The sequence below is a fragment of the Crocodylus siamensis genome, chromosome 12 (assembly GCF_052110815.1).
Source record: "Crocodylus siamensis isolate JL-2025a chromosome 12, ASM5211081v1, whole genome shotgun sequence".
NCBI lineage: Eukaryota > Metazoa > Chordata > Crocodylia > Crocodylidae > Crocodylus > Crocodylus siamensis.
In genome coordinates this window covers 34,884,365-34,904,982 of record NC_143406.1, presented here as the reverse complement: position 1 = coordinate 34,904,982, position 20,618 = coordinate 34,884,365, and positions in this window count along the sequence as shown.

Below are 20,618 nucleotides of genomic sequence, written 5' to 3'. Positions count from 1 at the left end.
TGGGCAGAATTCAGGACAATTAGCATGCAGAGGACCTGGTCCAACTATCAAAAACAGAAGACTGAAAATAACAACAGCACCAAACTCAAGTACTAGACCATGTAGTGATATTGCTTCATCAGTGACTTCAAAATACAATAGAGTTGTAGCAGCTCTTTTGTTTCTAATCTCTCTGAGGTTAAGGACTTCTCCAACTAAAAAAAAAAAGCAGTTCATAGAGAAAGAAATTAAGTTACCCTGGACAAAGATGGTTAAATCAAATCTGATGTTTATTAGGGGGAGAAAAAAATTTTAGTGGGCATTTTTGATGCTTCTGAGCATTTAAGAAAAGTCTGTGGTTTGTTCAGAGCAGGGGACAAGTTATATTTCTGTAGGGTTTTGATTAGGAAGGATTCTCTTCCCAAGTGCCAGTGAGAGCAGAAGGCACTCATTCTTCATAAGAAACATTTCTTCTTCTTTTTTTTTCCCCCCATTTGTGAATCCATCTTTTACAATTCCTGTCAGTTCTTACTCCTAGTCAAGACAAGAGTGACAAGAGAGTGAAAACAACTGAAAAGGAAACTAGAATATCAAGGCATGAGAGACCCGCTAAATAAGCATCTCATCCTTCCATTGTTTGGTACAAACCTACCCAAATAAGGAGATTTTATAGTGCCTCTTGAAAGACGTCCCAGCTTACGCTGTGGCCAGCCTCAAGAGAAAGGGAGTTCTGGAACTGAAGGGCTACCGCAGAGAATGACCTGCCAGGCAGATTTGGTGTACTCGTGGTGCTTGTAGGCAGCTGCTCTCTACTGATCTCAAGTGTCATGATGAGGGAGAGGGCTGTCCCTTAAATAAATAGGGCCTAGACCACTTAGGGCCTTCTGGGTCAAAACCAGCACCTTTTATTGTCCCTGGAAAGCTATTGGGAAGCAGTGCAGACTCTGAAGCACTGGAGTTATATGCTTCTGGTGATCCACCTCCATCAGAAGGTGAGCCATTGTATTCCACAGCTGGTGCAGTTTTCGAGCGGTTTTCCAAGGCTGCAGTAGTCTAGTCCAGAGAGTATGAAGACAAGGATGACAGTGGGGACATCAGAGTCTGAAAGAAAGGGTCACAGCCTTCTCACCAGATAGAATTGGAAAAAGGTACACCTAGCCATGGCCACACTCAATACTTAGAGATCCATGTGCAGCAGAGAATCCAGGGGCAACAAAAGCAGCAACAGCAAAAGTCTTAGCAGCTTTTCCAACAGACACATTAAAGTTACAAAATTGCTGAGGCCTTCTTGTGCTTTCAGCTGATATCTCTACCTTTGCCTTTCAATGACACTGGATTCTCTGTTCTATCTATGTCTATTATGCTCAGGCTGTTTGCCCTTTAGACACCCCCTTCATATTCATCTCATCTGCGCTATGGTTAGAAGTTTCTACTCATAGTTTCAGACTGTGTTAGCTAAAACGGGCACCTCCATCGCACATTCAAAGCTTTCATGTATCAGTAAGAAATGGGTTACACAGAATTGAAAAAGGTTTCAGTTATCATTCAATTTGCAGTTCAAATGGAGACATTCATAAAAATTCAACTCTTAGCCAGGTGACCCAGCTAGAGCAATTCAGCACAGATGCAGATTGAGGTATATTAGGAAGATCTATAGCAGGTGGGCTTATCTGAGCACCCCTTTAGATGTTAATTTCAATTGTCTGTGCAATGTGCTAATATCTATGACTTCAGGTAGCATTTTTGGGCTAGGGACAGAAATTACACATTAACCAGTATAAGTGATCAGAAACTAGTTCAAATCTGTGACACAACAGAAGTTCAGTGCACATAAACCACTTTCCAAATGGCCAAAAGTGGTTTAAGATAAACCTGGATAGCTATAGTATCAAACTTAACGGATTTAGGCTAAATCAGTTTATTACACTTCTGTCCCAGATCCCCTCCAAATTCAAATTAATTCAACAATCTTCCAGCATCCCAGGATGCTTTACACCTCCCCCACAATCTCCTCCCCCCATAGGGTGAACAGTTTAGCTTTGGCCCAAGCTGTCTGCTCCACATGAGGAGGGAGGTATGCTTTAGTACCCTCCAGGTCCTGGCTCAGGCCACTGCAGGCATGTGGCTGCATTTCTGGAATCAAAAGTGAATGTCTGTCCACTTGTTTATCAGTTCAGCCTACGCAGCTTAAACTAACCTGAAAATATTGAATTGATTTAGCCTTGGGCTTTTTGACTGGCTGTACTTAGCCTTGATGTGGAGATCATAAAGAGTGCACAAAGGACTTAATTCCCAGTCTCTGCCCTCTTGGGAGCAGATTTCAAGACCATAAGAAACACACCTCGCTTCAACAGCAGAATATCATCCACTGCCATGCTCCTGTGAATTACTGATCTTCATTAGCATGAGATTGCAAAAAACAAACAAACTACCAAATAAATTCAAATCAAATAACTTAAATATGGAATGCTGCCCACAGAGCAAGGAAGAGAAACTTGAGATGTGTTCTAAAGTCCCTCAAAATAACCTCTACAAACCTAGGCCCCAGTCTAGGCTTTGGGCAAGTAATGGCTGGCACAGCCTGGGATGGGTAGGGGAACAAACTTTAAGCCATTTCTGCACTTCCTGTAGTTTGAGGGTAGCAGAAATCAAATCAGCCTGAGTGTAAACTAGAGTAGTCCTGAGGCTGTTCAGTTTTACAATCTGGTTGCAGCAGTCCCCAGAGAGTCCATCTACCAACTTAGAGAAGCAGGAGAAGACAGTGACCTCTCTCTTCATGGGCCAAACCCCCAGCACACTTCTGCAAAACCTGTAGGGAAGACTGCCCAAAGGCTATTCTGCTCTGACATCCCCAGAGAACAACCCACATGCTTCAGTGATATTGAAATTGAGTGATACTTAAGAATGAAATCCACCTGGCTTCTGGCTCCTTCATAACTCAAGATTCACATAAAATATCCAGGACAGAATCCAAAATCAAGTTGTTCATCTGTTCCACACCCCTGGCCCGAAAAAGATGACACCATCATAAGTCTGCACAGAATGTAGGAGAACCATGCCTTCACCTCCCCCAAGGCCCAAAATAAACACCCCCCACATCTAAATGCAGGGCCACTTCCTGGTCCTTTCAAGGATGTGACAGTGCCAAGCTGGTGACATTTTACATTATTTTACACATAAAAAGACTAGAAGATAAGGAACTCAAATACAAAGGACAACATTTAAAAAAATGATTCATAATGGACTCAGAAATTTCACAGTGACATTGAACAGGATGGAGTGAGTGCTCCTGAACTCCTTCCATATTTTTTTAATTGTCAAGTGCCTATTAATTCTGGGGGCTCAGTTAGAGACATGCCTGGCCTGGTTCTTAAAGCCTAAGCACAGCATGAACTTAGATTTTACTTCTCTAAAGAAACCCACTTTTTCCCTTTTGTGTTTAGAGAAAAAATGTGTTTCTATCAGCAAAGCTCATCACATTAAATGTCAAGATGCATTGAGGGGAAGAGAGATTAAATGAAAGAAAAAGAAATAGAAGCAGTTCAAGGGAGTTTGCATTAGTTTACAGTACTTTTGAATCAAGTGATTTCTTAGTTTCATGCTAGCTGTTTCCAGTCTCAGTCTCTCCCCATCTCTATTCCTCTTATCTAATATCACATATACAATCATCTGTCTTTCACCTACAGCACTAAGTGTAGCTGGCAGCTTCCTGAGTGGCATCTGTTACTAACAAAGAGATTCTAAGATAAACTGGCAAAGATAAAAGAGAAAGTGAACAAATGTGAACAGTGAAAAGATAGGAAAAGACATTTGTGAGAGGGAGAAAAAAAAGAAGAAAGAGGAAAAGAGCAGCCAATACAACTGCCCTCATGCTTAATGTTTAACTTAAATATAGAATGAGCTCAGAGCACTCATCCCCTAGCAGGAGTCAGACTCACTCTCCAAAGCCCAGTGAAGTCAGTGGGAGTTTTTCTGCTGAGTTCAATAGGCTCTGAATCAGGGCCTGAGACTACACTCATTACTACAGTATCTGTGAATGGCAAGGATTTCTTAGAGTGACATCTTTTATTAGGCCAACTATGTAGTTGGGATAAAGTATCTGTGGAAGCAGCTCTTAGCACTGTGGTACGGTGCTGCAACCAACTGTTATGAAACTTGGAAGAGTGAATCAAGCATGATATTGAAGACCTGCCCTCTCCCTCTCATGCATGTTCTGGTTTGTAGCACACTGGGTGGGCAGCTGCCATGAACAATATTGTGTCTTTAAATGAGGTCTCAAACTTTAATTTGTCATTAATTCAACATGTCAAGAGCATTCAAATCTGTGGGGTTTTTGCAAATGTTTAATCCTTGGTCCAGTGAAGCATTAAGCAAACTCATCAAACCATGTAGTTCATAAAGAAGCAAATATGCCCACAATCTTGAAAAAGTCTGTTGAATTCTGGAATTCAACACAGACAAATGGGTTCTGTATTGGCCTCTTCATTGCTTACATGTCTTTCTGCAGCCTGCTTCAAGGAGCAGCTAATAATTTTTACGGAGTTTATTGCCAGATGCTTGAAATATTTTTGCACTGGAAGAAAAAGACTATGGAATCACTGCATAATCCTGTGAGAACATAATATGACTCCAGAGGATGGAATAAAAAATGCATTTTTTTCTTTATATACTAGTCACTTACACCAGGGATACAATGGCTTGATTTCTATTTTTAAAAGCCAGGGAAGAATAATCATATTAACCCAACTATCCCCAGGGAAGCACATTTAAGGGCGTATTTCAACTATTAATTTTTGCTATGTGGTACCATCTAAAGGTATTTTAGATTCTTCATGAATACTGGTATAATAAGGTGCTAATGATTTAATGATCACAAAATATAACCTAATGCTGTTAATGAGTGAACAGAAAAACAATGGGCAAGCTCTTTTACATTATTTATATAGTTCTGAACATTTTACACAACAGAACTGAGGCATATTCCCTACCTCACATATTTTAATAAGTTTAGGAGAGGAAAATTGTATGGGTCATTAATGATAAGGGATAATAAAATAGGAGGGGGAGCTTTTCCTGTTGCAATTTTAACCAAGACACTCATTTTACATAAGAAAAATATGGCAGCCTCATATATAAGCTGTGTGTATAGACATTTGAATGCTGAGGCCCTGAAGAGTGGAAAGCTTGCAGTGCTGACAATATGCAGACAGGGGAAGGGCCTATACACATCTCAGCCTGCTCTGCAACAAATGGCAGCAGTGCAAGTGGTAGCTCTGATTCACTGACCCAGATTTCCCTGCAGCACAATGTGGCAATTGTGAAGTAGACATGTTCTTCTCCCAACTGGGGCAGCAGTGTTCAGTGAGTGACACAGTCTCCTTTGAGTGGGGGGGAAGGGTGCTGGAGAACTATGCTGTGTTTTGAAAGAAGCCATGGCATGTACAGACATTTGCTCACCCTGGAACAACTCTCCTGGGAGTGATTTAACCCTCATTGTTCCCAGGTTATTTTTTTCCTGGAATGACCATTTTTACTTTGGGAGAAATAGCCTGAACATTTATACATTCAGAATTTCTCCTGGGAGAGCAGTGACTCTCCCAGGAGAAACTGAATGTCTATACAAGGCTTATAGTGTGAATTTCATGAACAATAAGGTGACTAAATTAGCCAATCAGAATTACAGAGGCTTTTTAATACATGAGGTGTTATATACAGTAAAAATAAAATAGTGCTTTACTTGCAATTCAGGGTACCCCCGCACCAAGCTCAGTGCATGCTCAGAAGAAGAATTACATCAGTTTGACTCAACTCGTCAGCATCTTTATAGCTCACACATTTCAGCAGGGCTTTTTGGCACTTTCAAGTAATACCTCATTGAATGCAGATGCTGAGGAGCTGGGTCAAACTGACGTGATTCCTCTTCCGGTAAAGCACTGGCTTTTTTTCTTTTTTCCCTGTCTGTCAGCATCTCTAGTTTATAGGAACAGAATATATTTTTAAAAACCTGCTTTATCACTACATTCATTGGGTTTCAACTTTAACCTTAAGGTAGGCTGAACTGAAAGAAGCTTTTTGTTAAAATCAGTACATAAGGTATACACACAGCCTGTTTCAAGTATTAGTGCAGGCTGGTCTGGGTTTTAGTGGAAATGGAATCTTCTGTAAGTGCCAAGCTCTGATACTGTTGAAAGATATGTTTATATCAGCAATGCTAATAGGGTTATGATAGTTCAAGTATTTCCAACGTGCTTGTAAATCCAGAGCTAAATTGGCCTATGAAACCTTGAGTCATACAGATCAAGCTACTGCGGATATTCAGTATAACATAGAAGTTACCTTTAAAATAATACCAAAAAACTTCAGCAAAGGAACCACACATGGACCAAATACAGGAGTCCAGTTTAATCACATTTAAGCCTTCATTTTACTCATTATGGCTTTGAATAAGAGAAATAATGATCTTATGATCAAGGCATTGGACTATAACAGGAGTTCTGAGTTAATATCCAAGCTCTGCTCCAGGCTAGCTGTGGTGGATCTCTAAATCTCAGCTCCCATCTATAAATTTGGGCTAGTATCTTGTTTGTTGTGTCCAATTTGACTGCAAACTCTTCAGAGCACTGGGTATATGTTCATTTTTGTGAGAATGCAGGATATCTAGCACAATGAGGGCTATGTATGCAACCATAATATAACTGATAAAAACCACAAAGCACACAGAGAATTCATTTCCTCTCTGCAGATTATTGATCAAATTGGTAGAACTCAGAGCAAATGGTAGCCTGTCCTGGCAATACTAAAAGCCAGGAATAATAAAATGCCTGAATTTCTGTCTCAGATCCCCTCCAGATTCAAGTTAACTCTCAGTCCCCCAGCATCCCAGGATGCTTTGCACCTCCCCTGCAAACCCTCCCTTGCAGGGTGGGCAGGCTAGCTGTTTCCTCTAGCACCCCCCTGAATTCTGGCCTGGGCCACTGCAGGCATGAGGTTGCATTTCCAGAATTAAAAGTGAATGTCTGTTCACTTGCTTGTGCATTAAATCTACACAACTTAGACTAACCTGCAAAGATTGAACTGCTTTAGATTCATGCTTCTTGACTGTCTGTACTTAGCCCCAAGGAAGAACTGCAGTGTTTTTACAGATCCTGCTCCCTTGGGTTCTGCTGATTTCCAGTTCACCCTCCACTCTTAATGCCTGTGGTGTGGAAGCCCCAGCTGCACTCCTTCCCCACCCAAACAATTCCAGTACCACCTTCTCTGCTGGTACAATCTACCATGGATATTGGTAACCTTGATTCTGACTAGCATATATCTGGTTAGCAAGACAGATTATCAGATTTAGATTTATCCAGAATGAAATTATCATCTCTTCCATTTGAGGGATGAACATCATCTGGACGAAAAAGTTAAGTTCATGCATAGGCCTTATCCCTCAGCATCTGTAAAATGTGAAATTACCCTCATTGGTAGCCAACAGCCTCCATTGTCACCACTGCTTTCCAAGTGCTTCACTAAATCTGCTGTGGCAGCAGCTTGGATCATAGCAGCCAGCAACAGTGACCTCTTGCAACCCACTCTTGCTTTACCTGGGTCAGAAGTGCAGTTCCTCTCTCCAAGATCATAATATTGCTGATTGTTGATAGGAAGGTACTCAGGAGCTGAGAAGTGCTGTCACTCAAATTTGCAAATCAGGGGCATCAGCTGGTCCCCAGTAGTTAAGTCAGTCTCCAGGGAAGCCCAGCTAAAATTTTTTAGATGACTCACTGCCAACATTTTAACTCAGTGAGAATTATAGAATTACAGTCACTAGAGGAGTCTCTCTGCCTGTCTTCCACATGCGCATGACAAACTATAAGAAAAAATACAACTGTGAAGTTGGATAACAAGTCGCACATCAAAAATAAACTGGGGGATCATATGAGGGGACCTGATGTGACCCTTATCATAACTTAGTGAGTGAAGAGGAAGGGGAGAATAAGGATAGGAATATGTTCTTGAAAAAATTCATATATGCTTCAGAATTGGGCCTCTAAATATGTAAGTAGTAGAACTGTACATATGTGTATCATCTGTAATCTCAGTCATTATGCATTTGACCAGCACCTAGCACACTAAATCCCTAATCTGTAATTTGGGTCCTCAATACAACAGCCACAAACAAAACTGAACAACAATAATTGGTGAACAGAGGTCTCCACTCGATTTAACAGCACTTCTGTGTTTGCCTGTAGGTAATACAGTAACTTTTGAAAACCACATCTGATCATTTCCAAAATATCAAGGAAACTTCTAAGGAACAATGGCAGAATCCTGATTTTGGTGAAAAGTGACAAACTAAAAATAAACAAACCCCTGATTTCCATTAAAATCCCTATATAGTTACTGTTAAAATCCCTACTATAGATACAGGGATGAGGCAAGCATCTAGGGGTTACTGTGAGGGTATTATAGTTACATTTGAGGTTAGTGCATCAGAAAACTCCTCCTGCGAAGACTAACATAAAGGAGCCTGGAGTAAAGATAGTCACAATTCTGTCAAAAAATTAATTAAGTGCTGATTTTAACAGGGAAGAATATGACACACAAAACTGTTTTGTCAATTATTGTTATTTAGCAAGTAAAATTCAAAATGAAAAGCAGCAAATGTTTAAAATATTTTTAAAAAATTAAAGCTTTTTATTGCAAAATTATGGGGAAATATTCCCTTAGTCTTTATTATATTATATATATCTCCATCCTGAAATCTTGACTTCCATCCAATACAAATGGATATATCTGGAGAGAGATACCAAATATCATACCATAGCAAAAACCTGGTTCACTCAAAATGAGTGACCCACATCTTGAAATCCTCTGTTATTGTCTCAGCTACATGAAGACAACCATAAGAGCACATGAATCTGACTGTGGTGTCATAGAAATCATTGAAAATTAGGGTTGGAAGGGACCTCAGGAGGTCATCTACTCCAACCCCCAGCTCAAAGCAAGACTGTCCTCCGCTAGATCAACCCAGCCAAGGTGTTGTCTAGCTGGGTCCAAGGATGGAGATTCCACTGTCTCTCTAGGCAACCTGTTTCAGTGTTTTACTACCCTCCTACTGAGAAAACCTTTTTCTAATACCTAACTGAACTTCCCTTGCTTCAATATATGTGCCCCAATCCCCTAACCATTTTTGTTGCTCTCCATTGGACTCTCTCCAATTTGTCTACATCCTTTCTACAGCAAGGGGGGAAGGGGACAAATCTGCACACAGTACTCCAGACATGGCCTGACCAGTGCTGAATAGAGAAGAAGAATCACTTCCTTCAATCTGCTGTCAACACTTCTACCAATGCAGCCCAGTATGCCATTAGCCTTCTTGGCAACAAGGGTACAGTGTTGGCTCATATTCAGCTTATTGTCCACTGTGACCCCCAGATCCTTTTCTGCAGAACTGATACTTAGCCAGTCAGTCCCAAGCCTGTACTGGTGCATAGGATTGTTCTGTCCTAATTGAACTAATTTGCATTTGTCCTTATTGAACCTCATGAGATTTCTTTTGGTCCAATCCTCCAACTTATTGAGGTCTCTCTGAATTCTTGTCCTACCCTCCAGTGTATCTGCTACTCCCCTCAGCTTGGTATCATCTGAAAACTTAACCCCATACTTAAATCTTATAAAAGTCTAGTAGACATAAGCATGTGCTTTAAAGTTAAGTATGTGCTTTGCTGAACAAGGGCACTAATGAGCAGATTCTGACACCTGGTAATACAATGAGCTTTTCCCATTCAGTTACATAGATCTCAAAACACATACCAATATCCACATGCACACATGCACCATGCTTTGCTTAAACATTTTAACAGCAAGCTGGGATCAATCTTGTGTCCTGCTGACAGGTCTCAACTACCATTGATGTAAAGGAGGATGAAGAGAGATCATCACCACAAATTCTGGCCTTATATGCACTTTCAATAGGTCATACAATATTTCTTTTAATTTGTTGAAAACAAAATGTAATTTAGACTAATAGTGTTAAATATCACAGACTAACAGAGCAGAGCACAAAGATATACTTGCACTGCCATTTCTCTGTCTAGTTTACTTATTTGGGGCCCACTTAGTAGGGGTGTGCAAAACGGGCTGTATTCGATTTGGATTTGGCCCAAATCAGGGACAGTGATTCGATTACTTGATTCAGATCACTGTACCCAATTTGATTCAGCTGAATCTGAATCTGAAGATTAATGCTGATTCAGAGAATCAGTGATTCAGCCATAGATACAGCTTTAAATGTTTTTTCTATATACCTCAAGGTACCAGGTGCAGCTCGTGAATGCTGCCATGGTGGGGCAGATGGAGCATCTCACAGGAGTGCGGGGGGGGGTCCCCCATGCTTGGCAGTGAACCCAAAAGTGGACTGGAAGTACATCTGGTCCACTTCTGGGTCTACCAGGGAGCACATGCACCCCCCCACACACCACCACAGCTCAGCAATTGGCCGGGGGGAACCCTGGGTGTCCGCCCCAACCCAGAAGACACCATTTGCCAAGCCAGGGGGACACGGGGGGTCGGGGGGGAGGAGAGCCCAGTGCACTCCCTGGTGGACCCGGAAGTGGACTGGAAGTGCTTCTGGTCCACTTCCAAGTTTGCTGCCAAGCGCATAGGAGAGCCCCCTGCACTCCTATGGGATGCTCCATCTGCCCCACCATCACAGCATTCACAAGCCACGTGTTACCTTGAGGTATGTAGAAAAAACATTTAAAGCTGTGTGTATGGCCAAATAGCCAAATCTTTCTGAATGTCTCTGAATCAATTTGGAGAGTTCCTATTTGATTCGGCGAGATTAAAGGATTTCCTGATTTGACTTGGATTCAGAGATTCGGCCACCAAATCAGGCTGAATCTCCACCGAATTGAATCAGGGACTGAAGCTTCACACAGTCCTAATGCTTAGCCTTAATTAAATTACATTGATGCGATGCTTAAACAATTTTGCCCACTGGGGCTACATGCAAACTATTGCTTCCTGTTAAATTAACAAAACAATACAAGAGTTTCCATCACAGGGACACATTTTCTCCTCCTTTTTAAATGATAAAATGATTATTTTATTGCTACACTTTATTTTAAATGAGATTTTTTTTTTTAATTTATTTTGAGTCCCTTCTATACTTCCTAATCTGCTGGGATTATAAATAGCTATTTTACTAATTATTTTGCTTTTTTTTTTTATCATTACACAGGTTTCCCTTGCTTTATGCAGGTTCGGTATGTGCAAATTCGCTTATGTGATGACCCTTTTCATACCAAAGTTTGTTATATGCGAGGTAAATTCACTCTTATGCAATTGGTATGGTGGAAGCCTGCAGTCAGTTGCTTTGTGCAGTGCACTGTGGGAGTGACATTATAGGTGGAGGAAGAAAAAATTGCAGGGGTGAGAGGGGGCTGAGCCAGGTGGTGGTGCCCAGGCCAGACTGCAGACAGGGCCCCTGCAGCCTGACCCCATCAGCACAGCACCCCGGGAGCTGTGAGTCATAGCAGCTGGTGCCTGTGCTTCTGGAGCTGCAGCCGCTCCAGGAGCAGCACAACACCACATCAGTACAACCAAGGGGGGTCAATACAGTTGAAGTCTTGGAACATATCCCTATTTGTTACATTGTAAAGTGAGTTCCCTTTATGTGAATTTGAGTTATGCAACTTCTTCCAGGAAGACATGTACAGCATAAAGTGAGGGAAACCTGTACTATATTCTGACAGTTTAATATCCTTGGAGTCAAATAAGCAAAGCATCAAAATAATTTAACAGTAAGTAACATTCCTAATCTGAATAAAAACATTTTTGACTCTCCATATGAAAACTGTTTATCAAATACATGTTGGCATCTTAGAATTAGAAAATAAAAACACTGTTTTAAAATGTGTGCTCCAAGATAATCAGAAAGGTCAGACTTTGAACAACTGTGTTATCTTGATGTATTTGGTTAGCTGTAATAATAAAATGTTATCACTTAGCCACAAGAAAAATAGGATAATTGCCAGTGTTAAAAACACAAAAAAAATTTTGTATTAAAATACAGCAGAGCTGACCATCTAGAGATTACATGTATTCAATGGAACTGTTTATTTTTATATTATTTCTACACAATGAGTTTATTCATGGAAATCTCATTACATTCTAACAAATACACAAGAAACATATATATGATGTTTGTCATTGAAAAACATTAATATAAATCATGAATACCTTTGACACTGAGGACATATATCAAACCTCAAACTTTCACTGAAAATATGAGGAAAAAAATACCTTTCAAGCACTGTATAGCAGGACCCCAATTAACAGATTTGGGGTATGTATCCAATTTATTATAAACTCAGAAAGACTAGACTACATGCAAGACCTTTTTGAGCACTGCCAGCCTTTAGCATTGTGGATAGCTTTGTGGCCTACTGCATCTACTCATAACCATTTCAAAGTACTTGAGAAGATGGCAAACAGCACTGGTCACCCACTTTCCAGTGTTCTCAGTGCTTCTCCAGGTGTCCTGATATTTCACAAGCCCCAAGATTATATGAAAAGGAAGTGTCCAGTTCCTTCTGTATAGCTACCTTACATTTCAGAGGAAGATTCTTGGGTCAGGTATTTGAAAGTATTCACTTGCCTATAAACCCAAATAGATGACCAGTAACCAGTGGGCCTAACTTAACAATACAATGTCCTGATTTGCATGTGCAGATGGGACTCTGGAATTTGAGCAGTTCAGTGCCTAACTTATCAAATGCCCTGTGTACAAACAGTTTAAATGGACTGGATACACCAAAAGTTAAATAGCTCTCACACTGGGTATATAAATTAGCTGCTTATTTAATACCACTTAGAAAATTTGGCCTGTGGTCTTAATTAACAAGAAGAGTTCTTTGTTATTTAGTCTACATCTACCCATGATAGTAATTAGAGAATCACACATAATAGTCCTTCTTCTAGTAATTGCTTGAACTAGAACCCATAAAACACTGAATGGTGCTGCCTTTACAAAGCGCACTGAGCCAAGGCAAACCCCAATCTTTACTACAGCACAATAACAGTGCATACACTAGCTTGGATAGGAGCAGACTCAGCACTGGCTGTGCCCTGCACCATGTGCTTCAGGCTGGTTTCAGGTCATGTCAAAATAAACATATTATCATTGTTGTTATTGTTACTGTTAATCAAGTACTTCTTATCCTTATTAATAATGACAACAACAATACAAATACTAATAAACCTAGACAACTAGCTTGGAGCTTAAGTGATTCAAACGTACCAGAAATAGCAGTTATCTTCCTCCTGATAAAGAGCAGCAATGCAAAAATTTTACTGTTCCCAGCTATGATCAAATATACAATAACTCAAAGCAAACAGGATAAAGACAAGTTTAGTCTCAGCACATTGTAAAACTGATGTACAAAAGTGATTCAATGATGTTCCAGCAAAGAGCCCTTGATATAAATATGAATATAATTAAAGCTATTTTTTCTCTCTACAAACATCTCTCTATTTACAAAGTTCAGACCCAATGCTACAAGCCTTCATTACCAGACAGTGTTTACTTTCTGGAGTAGTGTTATCACGTTATAGTCAGTGGACCAGGTCCTGCACTACACTATGAACATAGGCTAAAAGGACTGTTGGAAGGGAGAACACAGCTTATTGACTTCTGTTAAAACCCTGCTTTTTTCCTCTGCCTGGGCAAGCAGCTACCTCCATATTCTCCCTCTTGGCTGGTGCAGTGAAAGCTCCCCAGCTTAGTGCAGTCTCCTTTAACCCTAGACTAATATTATTTTGTGCTGTAAAGATGATCATGCTTCCCTCTAGCAGTAGGGATGTGGCAAGAGGCATTGGTAACTGCATCCAACTCAACTTACCTACTCCTTCCAAATCCCACAATCTCCCAAAGGGAATTTAGGGTATATCTACAGAATATGAGCAGAATGAGTGAATGGATGGATGCTGAATTTAACAGTAGTGGTGGCACAGACTTTTGTTTGAGCTAGCAACCCATGTATGTACCCCACAGCCTCACAGAGCTCAGGGCAAAGTCCCATCACCATATCTTCACTACAGTGAAGTAGCCTGATTTGTTTGTGCTTGCTGTGCAGACACATCGTTAGGTAACTTTACAGAAGAGCATTCTGTACTCCTGCTTGCATCTAGTGGACCCCTCTTCAAACCTTTGGTGCCCTCATATGGCTGCTCTCTCTGCCCACTAGCATCTCAGGGTCACTAATAAGAGTAGTGGTTGGCAAGGTTTTGGAGCTGTTCAAATTCCACGTGGGCCACTGCTCATGATGTGAAGCTGTGGTGTGGCACAGCGCACAAAGCCCTCTGTCAATGTGCCATGCCATGGTGTGCAAAAAGCTCCCCCTCCCATCCCACCACCTCTTCAGGCCTGATTTTACCAGCTACTGAATAAGAGCACTGCCTGCTTCAAAATCTTTATGCAGAACAAAATTCACTTTTCTTCCCTTTTCACCTTATATGCAGTGAACCCTAATATGCTATAGTTAGTATATGGTGTGACTCGGAAGAGTGCTGTCAGGAGGTGGCTGTTAATGACACAATCCCAATAACAGGACGTGGGAAATAGTTACAAAGTACATCACCAGTAGTTGGTAGGATCAATTCCAGCAGCCACACAAACTGGCCAATGGAAGAGTGTGATAATCCACTTTAAATCCGATCCATGATACTGTTCCAGTCTGAAGATTATGATTTTGATGGTTACGGAGGGAGGGTAATTTAAAATGGATAAGCATTGGAATCCTAAGGAACCCAACTAATTTGGCCTTGGATAGCTCTGGTGTTGATGCAAAGACAGCGTGTGAACAACATGCTATTGTGGAAGGAGACATCCAACCTGTTTTCCTCAAAAAAAGCTAAATGGGAGGGAAAACACATTTCCTTTCCAGTGCCTTTAATTTTATGTACAGCATCTGCAATGAGCTGCTAATAATCATACAGTATGCCATGAGGGTTTTCCACCTATTTACATATAAATAGTTCTGACCAGAGCTGGCTACCAACAACGGTTAATTTAATTTATTGTCCTTTGGCAAGTGAATAGTCATTGGTTTTCTAGCACTTTTAACCTTGGCAAACCCTTGGGAAATAAAAATTAGATTGAAAGAAAATTACTAGTGGTGGAGAACAGTATAAAAGTGACAGTAGCATATATAAACCTCAGGCAGCAGTGGAATAAAGTGTCATATTATTGTATGCTGTCTTCTAAAGTTCAATATTATTTTCTTGATTTACACTTTTGTAATTTTCCCAGTAATTTTTCTTGCTTTGGGGATTTTTTCCCCTAACTTTATGTTTGGTTTTTTTTAACTGGGAAAAAGGAATAACCTACTTAGCATAAAAATGTATCAGAATCCACAAGAATAAACAAGTCACATGGAACTGACAACATTTTATGAGATGACAGTTACTAGCCATTAACTACTGTAGATTAGAATGAGATTATTCACTTGCCACTCCCGTATTGCTGCCATAATAATAAGTTAAAAGTGCTGCATCTCAGCTTCTCTTGCAGCGTTAAAAAATGTTAACCCTAGAGACTTGGTTTTGGAACACGCAGAGCTGTCCCTGGCCTTTGCTTCAAATGCAAAATGCTTGATTTAGTGGATCCTTGATAATTTACTATTGACACTGTTATACCAATGAAGCTAAGCGAAGGTCAGGTGAAAATAAAGAACAGAAATCTAATAATGGGCACCAACAACAGTGGAATTTGAAGGGAGTATAAATTATGTTTAAAACTTTCTTGAAAACAAAGTGCAATTTTTGTCCCGTATTTAAGTGCGGCTCTTTGTAAAGATCATAATGGTTAAATGAAATGGCCAGTCGGCTAAGTACTTTTTACACCAAGCACGAGCTTTATGATCGAAGCAGCAGTATGACATGCAAATTATAGCATTAGAATGAAACCCAGGAGACCTGGGTTCAAATATCAGAATTTAGTTTTGTTTCTGAATTCCTTGTATTTTGTAGTCCCTCATTGCTTATTTTATGGATTATGCTAGGCACCGCACAAACACATGCTAAGTACTGCCTATGTAATTGCTAAGAAACCATTTAATTACTTTATACTGTTTTTATCTGTAAAATGGGCATAATAATCCCTCTTCTCTCCCCTATTCTGTTTGGTCCATTCAAATGATGAGGTTTCTGGATCAATGGCTGTCTATTTCTATTTGTTTACACACAGCCTAGCATAACGGGCTTGGATCTTTTAATCTATGTCTACAGTGGAGCAGAGCTGCACTTCCAGCCAGGATGTCTCTGAGCATGCAGTCCCCATCCATTCTCTAACTCAGTGAAGACAGAATCATCCCCTACAGCCCTAGAAGTGAAGACCTTGGATTCACCCCAGAGGGACACGCTACAGTGTCACCATGAGGGTAGAGAGTCCCTTTGGCACCGCCATCATTCAATGAAACAAGAAGCTGGCCCTATCATTTCAATGAAATGTGGCAGCAGTTCTTTTGTACAATAAATGCTCCACATCATCATCTCAAGAGCCTGGAAAAGTATCACCAATGAGGCCTCCAGAAAATCCTCTACATCAAATGGGAAGATTGCCACACAGTCACCAGCATCCTCGCTGAAGACAATGTAACCAGCATAGAATCAGTGATCTTCAAACACCAACTTCACTGGACCAGAAATTGCATGCAGATACCTGACCCTTGCTTCCCAAAACAAGTGCTCTAATCCCAGCTAAGTAACAGCCTGAGATCTTGCAGTGGCCAGAGCAAACCCTACAAGGACAGACTGAAGGTATACCTCAAGAAACGGATGCTGACATCAGGAGTTGGGAGGAGCCAACTGACTCCAGTAGGACCACAACCTCAACCAAGTGGCAGCCCATTTTGAGGTAAAGCATCTTGACCTCAAAGCAGAGAGAATGCATGGAGGAAAAGGATAGGAATCCCATCCTGTAGCCTAATCTCTCCCCTATGCACACATCTGTGGCTCAAGAATTGGACTCTTAAATTATCTCAAGACCCATCAGTGAGCCATGGTAGAGATCATGTTTGAACCGAGGGCTTGCTGACGACAGTTCCACATATTTAGTATGAAAATGACTCTGGTGAAAGGAACTAGTACAGTATAAGAATTATGGAGCAGTGAAGCCCAAACTCTTATTCTGAAGGTCTTGAGACTAGACCTGGCTTTAAAGCAGGATTTCCAGGTCACAGCAAACTTACTGTTTTCCCTAACATTTGTTTTTGTCTAATTCAAATCAAAGCCAAATGTTTTCAAAATTTCCCATAAATGAGAAGCAACTCAGATCCCCAGCTGCTTGGTGAAATTGACATTCTTGTCAATTTCAAATATCAGCAGTGGAAGTGATAATAATGAGGAGCTGCAGGGACTTTTCCTGGATTGTTCTGGAGCCAGGGACCCTCACAGTCTATCCCAGGATCCTTGACTCTGAGGCAGACCCCCAAACAGACTTCAGGGTGTGTGGGTATGCATATACACATTTCATATATTTAAATAGCCTAAGATATATGTATTTATAGTTAATCCACTTCCTGAAATTGTATTATGATAATAATGAACCAACTACAGCTACACAGGAGTAAAATATTCCAAAATAGTTATATTACAGAGTGAATAACTTGGTAACATAAAGAAGTGGTATCCATAAATCCACAGAAACAAGTAATTGCCTCCTCTAAATAGTTTTATTTAGCATGAACAAAATAATATGGGCCCAGCCTTTGTGCTACTGAAAAGGCATGGGAGGGAAAAGGCATCAAACAAGATCCTTAACCCACATCTGTGCTACTCTGTCAACACAAAGGCAACTGAATGCTGCCTGGAACGAGCAAATGGGGAGTCTCCAGACACAGCAGGTAGAAGTTTAGATGAGTGCAAAATGACTGCAAATTCCAGAAAAGGAGAGAAGACACCCAAATTTAAGAAGTGTCAAGTGGAGAGATATCTCTGTCTCCTCTCTTGAGGAATATAAATACTTGTTGGCTATGAAATCTACAATTTAGGAGGTGCCTCCAGGTCGTCAATTACTCTTGGATTCTCAAGCACTCTCAGTAAAGGGAAACATCTTTTCTCTCTGCACTTCATTACACTGATGCAGCTCTTGACACAAAAATTCTTACCTTTCTGGACTCTCAAATTACTTACTGTAACACACTACTTTGGAAGATGGCTTGGAAGTTTGTTATTGTGGAGACAATAACCACTTTTTTATATGACAGAATCACTACACAGAACATTTAGCCCCTGCTTGGTGGTATGCTATTACGCATGTTTAAATTCTTTGTGTGCAGAAGAGGCAAATACAAGAGAATAATATAACCGCATTACAAAGTGTTTATTACCTGTTATGTGTCAAGTGATCATCTTGGCCTAAAGTTCAAGAAAATTAGAGGTCTGAATGGTTATTCTACCACTTCTTCAGCAACCTGTTGAAAAATGAAGGGTATGGACATTATATTTCATGGAAATCTACATCAAAATCTAATAAAACTCTATCCTGCAAGTAAAAGGGTCGCATAATATCAATTATATGACTGGGTCATGCTACTATTTACCTTGGGTCAATTTCACATGCAAATTAATTGCCAGCACTGTAATGCATAATGTAATGCAAATTTCCATGCATCTGTAAAGCAATGTTATTGCAATGCTTGTGATGTCAGATAAACCCCCAGCCCAGACATTTATTCTGCCAAAGTTGAAAAAGTTGCTGTACGTGGAAGCTTGGGTCATCACCAACACAGCTTATTAAATTAATAAATTTTTCAAGGACAAAGTGAGACAACATTTCTAGAACAAGAGAAGCTGTTGATATTTCCCTAGTTTTCTGTGTAATGCTTTGTGCAGTTTTAGTCATGTTGGAGTGATGTTGAAGCTGTGATGATCCAGAAATTATGGGAGAAACAAAGTTATCATCAGGTAATCTAATAAATGCCTTGTATTTGAAAGCTTGCCTAACTTTATCCCAACCACACAGTTGGTCCAATAAAAAATAATCAAAAATCCTTGCCACTTACATAGCTTTAATAAGACACCAAATGCTAATGTTGCTAAAAATTGTGTTTAGAGAGTGTTTGCTTCTTTGGAAATGGTACTAGCCTTTCTGCTTTCGCACAATTCCAAACTCTTTCTAGGCACATCTACATAAGACATTATGTTGCCATAGTGATGAGCTATGGTGACATAGCTTATCGCTACGGCGATGTAGCATCAGCAGGCACAAACTGTGATGCCGACATTACTGCACAGTAGCTTGTTGCTACTGTGCAGTAGGGTTGGAAACAACCTGGGCACCCCTGAGACTGCAAAGTAACAGTGGTACTAAATGACTGCGCAGTTTACTGTGCAGTCAGGGGCATGTGTAGACATGCCCACTGTGACTTAAACTGCCACAGTTTGTGCTAGAAGCTTCCGTTTTCCCTAAAAAGATACAACTTCCATGGGATTGGCCTTTTAAAAAAAACACAAAAGAAAATCTATATAGACACGAATCTTCTATCACGAGCAGTAATTTTATTTGCAGCTGCTTAAATATATCCCTACATCCTCCCTGCTTTGGTAACATAAAGGTTAATATCATCCTCAGTATAATTCCATGGGCTTGATAGTGTTTATACTATCATGAATTTGTTCCAGTCTATCACATCAGACATTCACAGGGGGTTGTGGCTATTTTGAAAGGTTACCCAGAGAGGTTAGAAGCTCTAATACTATTGTTAAGGTGAAGTTCATAATAGAAGTGTGTGTTATACCCTGTCCATCTGTATTCACTCATAAGCACACAGGAAACTAGTGCCAGTGCTCAAACATTTCTAGGTGATCAGCCCTTGGCTTCCACATTCTTCTAGGCCAGGGTTCTCTCTATTTCTTTGTGGTTTTCACACACTGTGTTGCCAAGGATCTTGAAATAATATCCCTCAGCTCCAGGGTATAACTGATCTTCAGGAAGACTCATGACACACTTTCTCTTCCTAAGCCACTGCCTCTTAACCCTCAATCTTGCAAAGCCACTGCCCCCCCTTCCACCAATTTGATAGGCTCTAGATGTGAACGGAGCTTAAGAAGCATGGATGGGATTGGACAGAGGGACAGGCAGAAAAGCAGGAGTGCATGATAGGGTAAGGTGACATTTTCAAGTGTTGTGATACCACCTAGGGAGCCTACTGATATCATTATTAGAGACCTACCTATGTGTGATTTTGCATTTTCCATGGAAACCATAAAAAAGGGGTTTCTACAAACCCTGAAAAATGGTGATCCCTGCAATTTTGGCATAGAATTGCCAGAAAAAAAACAACTTACTAAAAATAACATGCTCACTCTCCAGTAGGAGCCAGTGGTCCTCAGTGGTGCTACAGCCTGGCCTTACAGCCTGCCAGGGAAGAGGGGAGAAAGTTGTTGGCATGAGGGGAGCAGCAAAGATGGCCACCCCTCATTGCTGACTGGCCAAGATTACTACCTGTCATGCGGCCCTACCCCTCTCCACCAATCAGCAGCAATGGGCAGAGCTGCCAGATGGGCAGGCCTCTCGGTCAATTAACGGTGAGTGGTGGCCGATCAGCGGCAGGAGAAGCCACGGTGAAAAGATCACAAAAATGGCACTGTAA